The following is a 13,071-nucleotide window of genomic DNA, read 5'->3' as shown; positions in this document are numbered from 1 at the left end:
CATTTTTCAGGGACTGCTATGGGAGCCGAATTGATTGGATCTAAGTGTCAGAGGGCCTAAGCATCTCTGGCAGGGTGGACTGTTGCAGACAGTGCTTCCCCCCACCTCTAAAAAAAATGTTTAGGGGTACTCTCATTTTCCTACTCATATTGAAATACTGCCCCTCAATGAGGCCAAACTTAGATTCACAAAATGTTTAGGCGTATGCGTCCCCCTGCATCCCCCCAGAAAAAAGCACTGGTTGCAGATATTAATATTGCACAGTTTGAAGAGACTGGAAGCTGAAGAACTGACTCCTTTTGGAGGAAATCATTGCCCAGGCCCATAAAAATATTATTCAAACTTTTACTAGGCAGAACTCTTCAGAAACAGAACATAAGCACCAAAGATACATCCCAAAATATCCGTATAATGTCTTGTGCTACCCAGCACAGGCTCAGCATTTTAGAAAATATGAAATAACCCAAACAGATTTAGAAGCAGAGGTCTGTCTCTCCACACAGCCTTCACTGGCTTTAGGCTGTTTACTGTCCCTTCAGGAGAGCTTCATTTACATCCATAGAGTTTGGGAAACAAAGATTCAAAGGCAACTCCCTTCAAAATGGTGATTTGCATCTCTACACCTTCATCATATGATCAAAGGTTCACTTTCAGCATAGAGTAGAAAACCATCAACAGGTAATCACTAATCCATTAAGGAGCTCAGAGTCCTATAGGAAAAACTTTATTGTTGTTGTTTAGTCGTTTAGTCATGTCTGACTCTTCATGGCCCCATGGACCAGAGCACACCAGGCACTCCTGTCATCCACTTCCTCCCGCAGTTTGGTCAAACTCATGCTGGTAGCTTCGAGAACACTGTCCAACCATCTCATCCTCTGTCGTCCCCTTCTCCTTGTGCCCTCAATCTTTCCCAACATCAGGGTCTTTTCCAGGGAGTCTTCTCTTCTCATGAGGTGGCCAAAGTATTGGAGCCTCAGCTTCACGATCTGTCCTTCCACTGAGCACTCAGGGCTGATTTCCTTCAGAATGGATAGGTTTGATCTTCTTGCAGTCCATGGGACTCTCAAGAGTCTCCTCCAGCACCATAATTCAAAAGCATCAACTCTTCGGCGATCAGCCCTCTTTATGGTCCAGCTCTCACTTCCATACATCACTACTGGGAAAACCATAGCTTTAACTATACGGACCTTTGTTGGCAAGGTGATGTCTCTGCTTTTTAAGATGCTGTCTACCGTGGAAAAACTCCAATTTTAGCAATGCACATTTAGCCATTTCCCATTTCCAACCTTCATCAATACACATACATTTTCTGTTTCTGTGTCAATTAAATCAATAGGTTTAACATGGAGGTCCAGACACCAGCTGTCTCTGATTATAAGGTGGTGTCAGTGTTAGTGGTACTAAGGGAAGAGGTCCAGTGGTGAAGGGAAAGGGGCTTCTGGTGCCTGGAAACTAAGCTCCTCATGGAAAAACAGGTCCCTGCAGCGGTAGATGGAGGGAGGCCAAGGACACGTGGGTCTTCCACAGCACCATTGGTGGATGGTGGGTGCATAAAAAGTTTTAGGATAGGTGGGATCAGGCAGCAGCCTCTCCTCCTCCCAAGGGAGGAGGCCAGCAGCAACAGCCATGGAGAGGCAATGGGATGCTCCTTTGCAGTCGCCACTTCCACCCCTCGGGACAAGCGCCAGCTCACCCTCTCCTTCCTGAGGTTGGTGGCACTGGCTTGGGAAGTAGGGACATTCCGCGATCAAACAAGAAGCCGGGACGGCTTTTGTAATTCCAGGACTGGCCCTGGAAAATAGGGACACTTGGGGGGGGGGGTAACGCTGTGAATTGTATAGAGGGGGTGGCACGAATAGAGCAGGTGGAATGTGTGTTTGTCTTGGTGGCAAGGTGTGTGGTTTTGAATGTATTTTTTGAGGTACAGCGGTACCTTGGGTTACAGACACCTTGGGTTACAGACACTTCAGGTTACAAAGTCCTCTAATCAGAAGTAGTACAGTGGTACCTCGGGTTACATACGCTTCGGGTTACAGACGCTTCAGGTTACAGACTCCACTAACCCAGAAATATTACTGCGGGTTAAGAACTTTGCTTCAGGATGAGAACAGAAATCGTGTGGTGGTGGCGCTGTGGCAGCAGTGGGAAGCCCCATTAGCTAAAGTGGTACCTCAGGTTAAGAACAGTTTCAGGTTAAGAACAGACTTCCAGAACAAATTAAGTTCTTAACCCGAGGTACCACTGTATGCTTTTATTGCCTATGATGTTTGAATGCTTAATAAAGCATTCAATAACCAAACCCTTGATCAGCATAATCTTCTACTAAGGTAAAGGTAAAGGGACCCCTGACCATTAGGTCCAGTCGTGGCCAACTCTGGGGTTGCGGCGCTCATCTCGCTTTATTGGCTGAGGGAGCCGGCGTACAGCTTCCGGGTCATGTGGCCAGCATGACTAAGCTGCTTCTGGCGAACCAGAGCAGCGCACGGAAATGCCGTTTACCTTCCCGCCGGAGCGGTACCTATTTATCTACTTGCACTTTGACATACTTTTGAACTGCTAGGTTGGCAGGAGCAGGGACCGAGCAACGGGAGCTCACCCCGTCGCGGGGATTCGAACCGTCGACCTTCTGATTGGCACGTCCTAGGCTCTGTGGTTTAACCCACAGCGCCACCGCGTCCTAATCTTCTACTACTACCGCTATTAATGGGACAATTGCTTTATCCAGAAGAGCTCTTCCTGGCCAATGCTGCCTTGCCAATAGGAGAATTGTCAGAATGTTTCCCAACTTTCCCAACTTGCCCCTTCCTTCCTTCTTTCTTTCCTTCCTTCCTTCCTTCCTTCCTTCCTTCCTTCCTTCCTTCCTTCCTTCCTTCCTTCCTTCCCACTCCCCATCCCTAATTAACTGCTGCACACCAGCTTAATAGCGTAGTGCAAAATTCAGAGGTAATAAAAGGAGGGGGGGAGTCCCTGGGTGGGTGTGGTGCTGTGCTTCTTTGTTTTGGTTCTGGCATTTTGTCTGAATCCTGTAATGAATAATTTATATAAAAGCTTTATTGGAGCCTGGAGTCACCCAATAAATGTTCCAGGAGAACATGTGCCGATATTTCAGTGTTAATACCTCTCCAGTGGATTCCTCTGACAGGCCCTAGACCAGAATGCGGCCGCGACGTCCCTTATTTATGCACGACACCAGCAGCTCGCTGCTATTTGCATTGTGCCACCCCCCCCATCCCTAAACCTCCCATTGAGTTGTTAGGATGATGGAATCAGAATGTGCCAAGCGTAGCCAGAGGATGGTGGTTGCCTCGGCTGCCAAACCAGAAGGGAGATTGTTGCCAGGATCCTGTGATTTCAGGATGAAGCCTGGGCATAGGACAGAAGCTTGGTGTGTGTGTGTGGAGAGCAATGGGTGTCAGCGGTACTCAAGCTTGTAAGTGGAGAAGGCACACGGTTGTCTGTTAGGTCAGGCAGATGTCTCCTGACTAAATTAAAATGAGAGGCACATTGAAATGTCAATTTTGGCTTCTATCAATTTCTTGTTATTCTTAAGTTCGCATCTCCACATTTCCACATCAGTTATTGTTTTTATCTTCTGCAGATTCATCCACATTTGAGTGGAATTTCCTCCTAATATACGTATGCAGCATTTCCCCTAATATAATGCAATCTTATATGTTATTTTCACTAATATAGGTATTTATATGCACAGTATACCCCAGGATATGCATTTTTGGACACATTCCTTGGCGTCGCAAAATTCAGAGACGTGTGACTGCATTTCAGTTATTATATTGTCTCAGAAAATGTAAATTTGGCAAATCCACCTTAAAAAGCCACTTCCAGGCCTGCCCCAGGAGGTGGGGTTGCGGGCATCACGCCCTCCCCACGTGAGCGGGGGCTGGTTTCAGCCCCAGCGAGAACAGGGGAATCCCAACCGTCCACGCCTCCCAGCCAGCCAATCGGCTGGCTGAGGGGGGGCGTGGCTTGCCCTATTTAGGGCCGGAGCGGAGGGGGCTCGCCCTCTCTTCTCCGGCTAGCCCCCACTAGCCTTTTGGTTTTTCGCCTACCTCGTAGCAACTCGTCACAACTCTCGGCATTGGCGGTAGGCATTGGTAAGAAGGGGTTAAGAGGATGTGTGTGGGGGGGAGGAACGCCATCACCTCCCCCCAGTGAACGAAGGGTGGTCCATTAAAGGACTCCGGGGGGCGTGGCCCTGTCCGAAGCCTATGGAGGTGTGGGCCAAAGGCACGCCCCAGAGCGGTGACCCGGGGGAGCTCCTAGTCGACGTGCCTCGGCGGGAGACTCCCCCGATTAGTGTTAACCCTTCCTGTGTCTCCAGCAAATGGGCTGGAGCCGGATAGTCGATAGGACCAATGCCTAAGCCAATGCCTCTCATTCCTGAATTCAATAAAGTTGTGGCCTAATTCGCCCAATTAACCTTAACTATGGTGTCTCGTGTGTTTATTTATCTTGGTGGGGGGCGGGAACTCGCCACGCAATACAAACTCTTTATCACTGAATCACACTTCCCCCCTCCAAAAAAAGTTTACTTTTAGAGAATAACAGTCTGCCTTCAGAAGGTGGTGCCATTACGGCTGGGTTTTGTCAGACTTCTTCTGGGGTGCCCTGAACTGGACACAGGACTCCAGGTAGGGTCTGACCAAGGTAGTATAGATCCCTTGATCACCTGCCACTATTTCAGGTGATCCTTTTCAGGGGGGAGGTGAGGCTAGTCCGAAGGGTTGTTTTTTCATATGTGGTGGACTTGTAAAAAAATCAAGACTTTTGGGAAATGATACACAATAAATTGGAAAAAGATGTTTAAAATAGTCACCCTCCCAAAGCCTGAAGCATTTCTTTGGGGAACAATAGGGATAGAGGTCCAAAAAAAAGTTGGTTAAAATGTTTAAGTATGCGACCACTGCAGCTAGAATACAGTCATACCTCATGTTATGTCTGCTTCATGTTACGTTCTTTCAGGTCACATCCTGCGGCGACCCAGAAGTACCGGAAATGGTTACTTCCGGGTTTAGCCAGACGCGCAAAATGACGTCATGTGCATGCGCAGAAGCGGCGAATCGCAACCTGCGCGTGTGCAGACGCGCCGCTGCAGGTTGCGTTCTTTTCATGTTGCAAATGGGCCTCTGGAACGGATTCCGTTCACAACCAGAGGTACCACTATATGGTATGGAGATGGCGAAATTGACAGCAAAAATAAGAGACCCGAAAGATGAAATACTTGTGGAAGAGTGGAGACTCTTTTTGGATTATCTGATTCTTAGAACACAAGAAGAGGCTGCTGGATCAGGCCGATGGCCCATCTGTCCTCACAGTTGGCCAACAAGGTGCCCATTATAGGAAACCCACAAGCAGGACCCATCAATAAGAGCCCCCCCTCTTGTGGCTTCCAGCAACTGGTAGTCAGAAGCATTTACTGGCTCCGACCACACAGAGACACACTGAGCACTCTCCTTTGAGGCGTCTCTGTCACAGGTGAGCAAATGCTTCCGTTTCATCCAATGCAAAATTGGGGCCGAATCACCCACTCCTGGCAAAAAGGTATTTGGTAGGAGAGGTGACCAAAGGCAGGAGCAGAAATTATGCAAAGATGCTGCAGCAGGCAGCCTCCTGTATACTGTGAGCACATGAGAACATTAAAAAAACAACAATAAAACCAGCAGCCTTATTCCCCTTGGTCCTCTGGCTCATCTCTCGTGGAGTGCCTGGTAAACAGTTTGCTAAGTCCACCCCCTTCATTAGCTTCAACCAGAAGCTAATCCAGGGATGCAGGACCTCTGAGGCCCTTTCATTCGGCAAAATGAAGGCTCAGGTTCCCCTGGGGCGCCCTGTCAGTAGCTCGACAGTCTCATGCTGGCCATTCTGTGCAACCACAGCCAACTCCTGGGGGAGGGGCTCGCTTGTCTTCTTAATTAGTTAAAAACGAATCCATCCAATCTGATCCCCGAGGCGAATCTCCTGAGATTAATTACTTTCTCCCCAGTGCTTGCCTCCTGCCTCTCAGATGCATGTCCCCATCAGCTTCAGAGAGACAAACCTTGGAAGCATCAGTTCCTTCCAGTAATGTGGGTGGGCGGGGGCAGGGGGGGGAGGAAGGTATGGCAAGAAAGAGGCAGTAGAAAGGAATCCACTCCCCCGCCTCATTTGTTTCATTCATTTCCAATATTTATAGACTGTTTTTTTGCCACAGTCTATAAGGCAATCCATCAATTGAAATGATACAAGTTGCAGGTAAAAAAAAAAGCACGTTCAACACATGGGCATAGTAAGGTAAAGGTAAAGGTACCCCTGCCCGTACGGGCCAGTTGTGTCCGGGCATAGTAGAGTTTCCTAAAAAATTGCTGGTTGTCATGTGATTCCTGTGTTATGGCAGGGAGGGGGGTTGGACTAGATGACCCTTGGGGTGCCCTCCAACTCTGCAATTCTAGGAGTCTGTGAAGGGAAAATGCTTCAAAATAAAATAAGTGATATTTGTACCTCTCTAGGAATGAAATCTGGAACTCTCTAGCTTTCTCCATAATCCGGCGCATGTCTGCAATTTGGTCTCTGGTTCCTCTGCCCCTTTGAAACCCAGCTTGTACTTCTGAGAGTTCTTGGTCCACATACTGCTTAAGCCTGCCTTGTAGAATTTTAAGCATAACCTTGCTAGCGTGTGAAATGCAACAACAAGGAATGAAATCAGTGCTGTCAAAAGTGTGGGGGAAACTCCGCACAGAAAAAAGTTAACATATTGCAAAATTATTCACAATGTCCCCAGCTCATCTTCCCAGAAAGAGTCTGCTGCTCCTTCTGGTTCAGAGTCATTGCTGCTGCCTCCTCTGTTGCCCAGGTCATGGATATGCCAGCATAGGTGTGAACAGGTAGCTCAGGTCCAGCCCTGCAGAACGAGTTCCAGTTTGCTTTCTCCGTCTAAAGTGCAGCCCCATTTGCCTCGCTGAAGTTGTGCCCACCCCATTCCCATATAATGGGACTCAATAGGCCAGGGGTCAGCAAACTTTGTCAGCAGGGGGCCGGTCCACTGTCCCTCAGACCTTGGGGGGGGGCAGACTAGATTTTTTGGGGGGAAATGAACGAATTCCTATGCCCCACAAATAACCCAGAGATGCATTTTAAATAAAAGCACACATTCTACTCATGTAAAAACACCAGGCAGGCCCCACAAATAACCCAGAGATGCATTTTAAATAAAAGGACACATTCTACTCATGTAAAAACATGCTGATTCCTGGACTGTCCGTGGGCTGGATTTAGAAGGTGATTGGGCCGGATCTGGCCCCCGGGCCTTAGTTTGCCTACCCATGCAATAGGCAAATGTTGCTTGTGGGATCAACATCTTAGCCATGAAGAGCAGCTGTTAGGCCTTTAAACCTTATTCTGCCTATGTGTTGTTATAAACCCCCTAAACCCTAGAAATGAATAAATGGCAGGATTTCGATTATTTGGGATGTGAATGGTGAAATACAAGCTGCAGAGGAATTCCTGAGCTAGCCTATACAAAGCGACCCTGTCCCCCAGGGGTGCAATGGGTCAGTATGCCTGGCTATTAACCAGAAGGTTGGTGGTTTGAGCACTCCCAGGGATGGCTGTGGGCAGGATTTCTGCATTGCATTGGGTTGAACTAGATGTCTCTCAGTGTCCCTTCTAACTATACAATTCTAGGATGATTCTAGGATAACCTGGCCAAGCTAGGGCCATTAAGATACAACACCGAGTCATTGAGGGCCATTGGCAATGCAAGAGAGCTGTCTTCCCGCTTTGCCCTGAGGTGTGATCAGATACTGGTGGTTTGGAAGGTTGTCAGGCTAACTGGGTGTGAGGTGACAGGAAAAGAGGGTCTTTAGTCAAGTGTGCTGGGAGGAAGGGGGAAAGAACAGAGACAGAGATTCATCTTAGGCTGGAGGCCGGCTGGGACTCCAGCACTGCACTGCTGTAGGGGACAAGCAAGCTTCTCTTGAAATGACTGTACTGCAAGATCTGGACTCCGTCTATGCAGACTGGGTGCAAATATGTGAATAAATCATATTTCTTAAAGCAATGACAGTCTTCGCTGCACCTTCAGTTCTCCTGGAACCCCCTGGAATCTCGCTGCTGCTCAGCAGAGAGTGGGGATGGAGCCCAACTTCTGTAACAGCATCCTGCTGATCTGAGCATCACTCCCCTCTGCCTCAGTTTTTTTATTTTCTTCTCTAGCTGACTCTCACCTTTGCACTTCTCCAAACCTCAGGTTTTCATTATGCATGTGGCTTCCTCTCAGTGACCCAGACCTGCCAGCTTGGCACTCACCACCTAAGTACAGTGCTAGAAGGACCAATAAACACAAATGTCTGACGAGACAACCTGTGATCACAGTTCAAAAGTGTATGCCAGCCACTGCCAAGTGTGTCAGGCTATCAGGCATTTTTGTTAGGCTATCCAGCCTCGGCATTCACCTTTGCCCGTTTAACACCTTACAGATGCCTCCAGGTGGTTGAGGGAGTTGGGGATGTTTAGCCTGGAGAGGAGCAGACTGAGAGGGGATGTGAGAGCCATCTTCAAATATCTGAAGGGCTGCTTGCCACATGGAAGATGGTGGAAGCTTGTTTTCTACTGCTCCAAAGGATATGACCTGAACCAATGGATTCAAATGACAGGAAAGGAGATTCTGATTGAACATTAGGAAGAACGTTCTGACAGTAAGAGCTGTTTGACAGTGGAATGGACTCCTTTGCAAGGTGGCGAAGGTTCACTGGAGGTTTTTAAGCAGAGGTTGGATGGCCATCTGCCAGGGATTCTTTAGCTGTGATTCCTGCAATGCAGGGGGTTGGACTAGATGACCACTGGGGTCCTTTCCAACTGTGATTCTATACGATACGATATGATACGATATAATACAATAATTTTTATTGCCATTGTCCCATACAGAATCTATGATTCTAGGCTTCACCGTGTCACCAAGTGAAGATTCCTGGAGGACTCTGCAGCTGCCCTGATCCTTAATTGCTTATAATTTTGTCAACGAGCCTCAGTCTATTGGCTTCACATACCTAGAATTATAAAATTGTTTCCATGTGGGTTTTAAACAGCCACCTTCCTCCAGTCCCATTGCCAACTGTTTGTGATAAGAGCTTTCGGATAAAATAAAAATAAAAGTGGGTCTGATCTCGAAGTGCTTTTATTCGGGGACAACATTGTCCTGGCTCCCACCCTCTGACTAAGGACCCAGACTCTTGGCTCTGGAAATCCCAAAACTTTTATTAAAGGAAACAACACACACATATCCTCAGCATCAGCTCAGAGCACAGGTGACATGACTCACAAGATACAGTGGCAGAGACTAGGACCCATGGCTAGATATAAGCAGAGAAGATGTCTCAACACTTGATACACCCCTCCCACCTTACCTTTAAAGCAATGGGGCTGAGCCCACCACTCCCACGGTCTCCTCCAAGACAGAAGGCTATCAATGGTTATGAGCCACAATGGCTGTGTTTTACCTCTACTGTTCAAGGCAATAAGCCTCTGAATGCTGGTGATGGAGAATGTCCTGCTTGCCATCTTCCCAACCTCTCTCTCTCTCCCCCTCTCTCTTATATAAGACTAGAACTTGTGGACATCCAACAAGGCTGAATGTTGGAAGAGTCAGGACAAATAAAATACTTTTCCACATAGAGCATAGTTAAAACTGTAGAACTTGCTCCCACACAAGGCATGGATGGCCACCAACTTGGATGGCTTTGAAACAGGATTGGACCAATTAATGGAGGACAAAACTGTGAATGGCTCTGCCCTCAGTTGGATGCAGCAATGCTTCTGAGTACCAGTTTCTGGGAACCACAGGAGGGGAGAGTTTCTTGTGCTCAGTTCCTGCTTGTGGGTTTCCCACAGGCATCTGGTCAGACCCTGCAAGCACAGAATGCTGGAGCAGATGGACCATTGGCCTGATCTTCTTAAGCTCTTATGAAGGGGTTTGCACCAAATAAGGTGAGTGCGATGGAACTATCTCCATGCCTCTACTAGGAGCTGGTCTGCTTTGACCCAGACATGATTGATGACATGTCCCTATATGAGTTTTGGACTCATAAGCAGAAGATTAAGGTGACTGTAGCCATCTACAACTGAAAAACACACACTCTCTCTTCTTTTTTTTCCATGCCCAACTTCAGCTGCAGCAGCTAGCAATTTCAAGGCAAAATTGTTGAACAATCAGAGTAATTTCTTTTGACATTCAATTGCTCGGCATCTTTTTCCCTGTCAGTTTGTTTGGAGTTGGGTCTTGAGCAGAGGGCAGAGAGAACTCACTTTATTGGCTTGGATTTTTTTTTGGCAGGGGTTTCTTATTATTTGAAGGATTTATACCTTGCCCTCCAAGAAAATGAACAGAAACTCTACAGGAAAGCCAGTTGACATCCCACATGTCAGGTCTATGCAAGGGTCAGGCTGTCGGTCATCAGTTTCTTTGATCCAGAGGAAGGTGGGTCTCACCCTCCCACACTACTAAAAAGTCTGTGAAGGAAATGGTGGCCGTAACCTGAATGTGGATACTAACAATTAAATATATGCATCTGTTTCAATGGGAAACAGCTTTGTGATGGTATGTGGGTTTGAAACACACAGTTTTAGACATTCCCACCACCCAGTACTGGAATGTGGCCCTGGGAACTGTGGGAACTTTGGCCTTCAGCCCCCAAAGGGTTCTCTTACCCCTGCCTTATCTTCTTATACACATAAAAATCTAAGCCTGTTGTCATGCTGCAGTGTGTGTGGCTGCCAGCAGGTGGCAATGGCGATTCCAGCATGAAAATAGGGTGGCAGGTGACCCAGGCAAACTGCTTTGTGAAGCACCTTCCCCACTTCATTAAATGTGGCTGCAGGGAGGTTTAATGGGGGAGCGAGGAAGAGGTGCTTCAGAAAACTGCTTTCTGAAGTGCCTGTTCCTCTATTTGAAGAAGGCGGGGGTCTGGGGTGAGCTGTGAGTGGAGGTGCCTGGGGCAAGCTACGTGGAGAGGCATGGGGTGAGCGGTGAGGGGATAGGCAAGGAGCTGGGTGAGGGGTAAGGGGAGGGGAGTTTGGACAGGTGTAAAGGTAGGTTGGCCAGATGTGGGGGAAGGGCTTTGGCAAAGGGGTTTGTGGGTAGTTGGGGATGGTAAGAGGACCAAGCGGGTGTAGCAGCCCCTCGTAGGATCATAAGATCTTAGCTCATGTCCAGGGTGCTTCTGGACCTCAAATTAAGACCCATACAACAACAACAAAAATATTTAGAACTTACTGGACTCCGGTACGCTTGTTTATGAAAATATTATGTAAGACATCTAGCTGCTGGAGATGTGATAAGGCTAATGGCTCCCTAAAACATATGTTTGTACAATGTCCTAGAGACAATCAACAAAACTGTATGGAACCATCTTAAATTTGCAGAGGAAAATACCCTTTTGAATTATATACCCAACACATGGAATCTAACAAAGGGACAATATGAATGGATTCTCCACAACCTTACTACAGCAAAAAGACTGTTATTGATGAACTGGAAAAATAAAAATGCAGTTCCCTTTAATGATTGGATTGAAGATATGTACAAACTTGCTACACATGATCAAGTCGTGTACAGCCATGGACAAATGTAATGATATTTGGAATTCATTTTTATAAACTCCATATTAGATTAAGGTCTGGTTAGCTACAATAACAAATTTCCCACCCTTTTTTTTGTAATGTAAACAATACCTTCTTTTTTTGGATCTGTTTTGTTTTCTGCATGGGTACTATTTCTTGTTTCTTTTTCATGTCTTATCTTACACCAAGCACTTGTAATGTTCTATCCCCCCCCCAAATGAAGAATAGGAAATAAAAGAGATCTTAGCCCATGTCACTGAGGGGCAACTAGGGAAGGTCTGTCTGCCTCAACCCTTTGCAATTTTAGGGCAGGGGTGGCTAACCTTTGGCTCTGAACACGATGTTGTTGGACTCTGGCTCCTACCATTCCTGACCAACTGGGCCTGCTGGCTAGGGCAGATGGGGGTTGGAGTCCAACAGCAGCTGGAGGGCCAGAGGTTTCCCACCCCAGCATTAGGACAACTCTTTTTAGCACTGCAGGAAGAGGCATCGTTGCTACTACCACCAAATCCCTAACTGCCTGTTGAGACAGATTGCCCCATTCACTCTGAAGTCGTATTTGCCACTATAAAGAAGCAGCTTATATTATAAAGCAAACCACGAAAGTGAAGATTCTTGGGACTCCGGCCAGCTTTGTGGCATATCTGAATGTGTGGGTGAGGCGGCTGACAGGTCAGGCAGCAGTAACCTTGCCTGCTTTGTTTCAAATATTTATGCTATCAATATATTAAAAACAAAAACAGGAATCCCTGTCTTTGGGTTACGTTCCTTACTGCTCCTGCAATGAAAGATGAGATAATTAAAAAAAGCGACAGCTTTAGCCAGAGTGTTATTTACTAGCCGATAGCAAGAACATGGTTGCTGGGTATTTTGTTGTTGTTCGGAGAGGGAGAGCGATGGAAACAGCTTTGGGGAAGCTGCAAAGGATTCTGGGACATATTCTAGGCAGCACCCTGGACGGGAAATCTGAGCCAGGAATGAGCTGGTTGAGGGACAAAATTCTTGTGTAAGGCACAAGGGCTGGCACCAGTGTTTGACACTGTCAGGTAAGTACCAGGGCCCTGTGGCCCCCCTGATTCTGACACCACTTAATTTTGTTTTATTTTTATGTGGTGGAAGCTAAGAGGAGAAGCACAAGGAATGGGTAGTTGCTGAAGCTGCCTTCTCCGTTCCTGCATTGCAGGGGGTTGGACTAGACGACGACTTGCGTTTCTTCCAACCCTGCAGTTCTATGATTCTATTATTCTTCCCCGCTAACTTATCTGGGTCTGATCCCCAGTGTGGCTGCTTTCTGTTGGGGCTCAGATTTCTTGCAGAGCCAAGATGGTGGCAGGTTCTATCACAGAACCATAGAACTGGGAGGGACACTGTTAAGTTGTGGGTGAGCATATCAGACGACAGCGATTCTTCAAACAGCTCTTGTTTATTCAGAGGCCAGAACAGAACTGACTGAAGGGCTCA

Source organism: Podarcis filfolensis (genome assembly GCF_964270895.1).
Source record: "Podarcis filfolensis genome assembly, chromosome: 8".
In the NCBI taxonomy this organism is placed as follows: Eukaryota; Metazoa; Chordata; class Lepidosauria; order Squamata; family Lacertidae; genus Podarcis; species Podarcis filfolensis.
The sequence above is the reverse complement of the archived record's forward strand: the minus strand, read 5'-3'. Positions refer to the sequence as shown.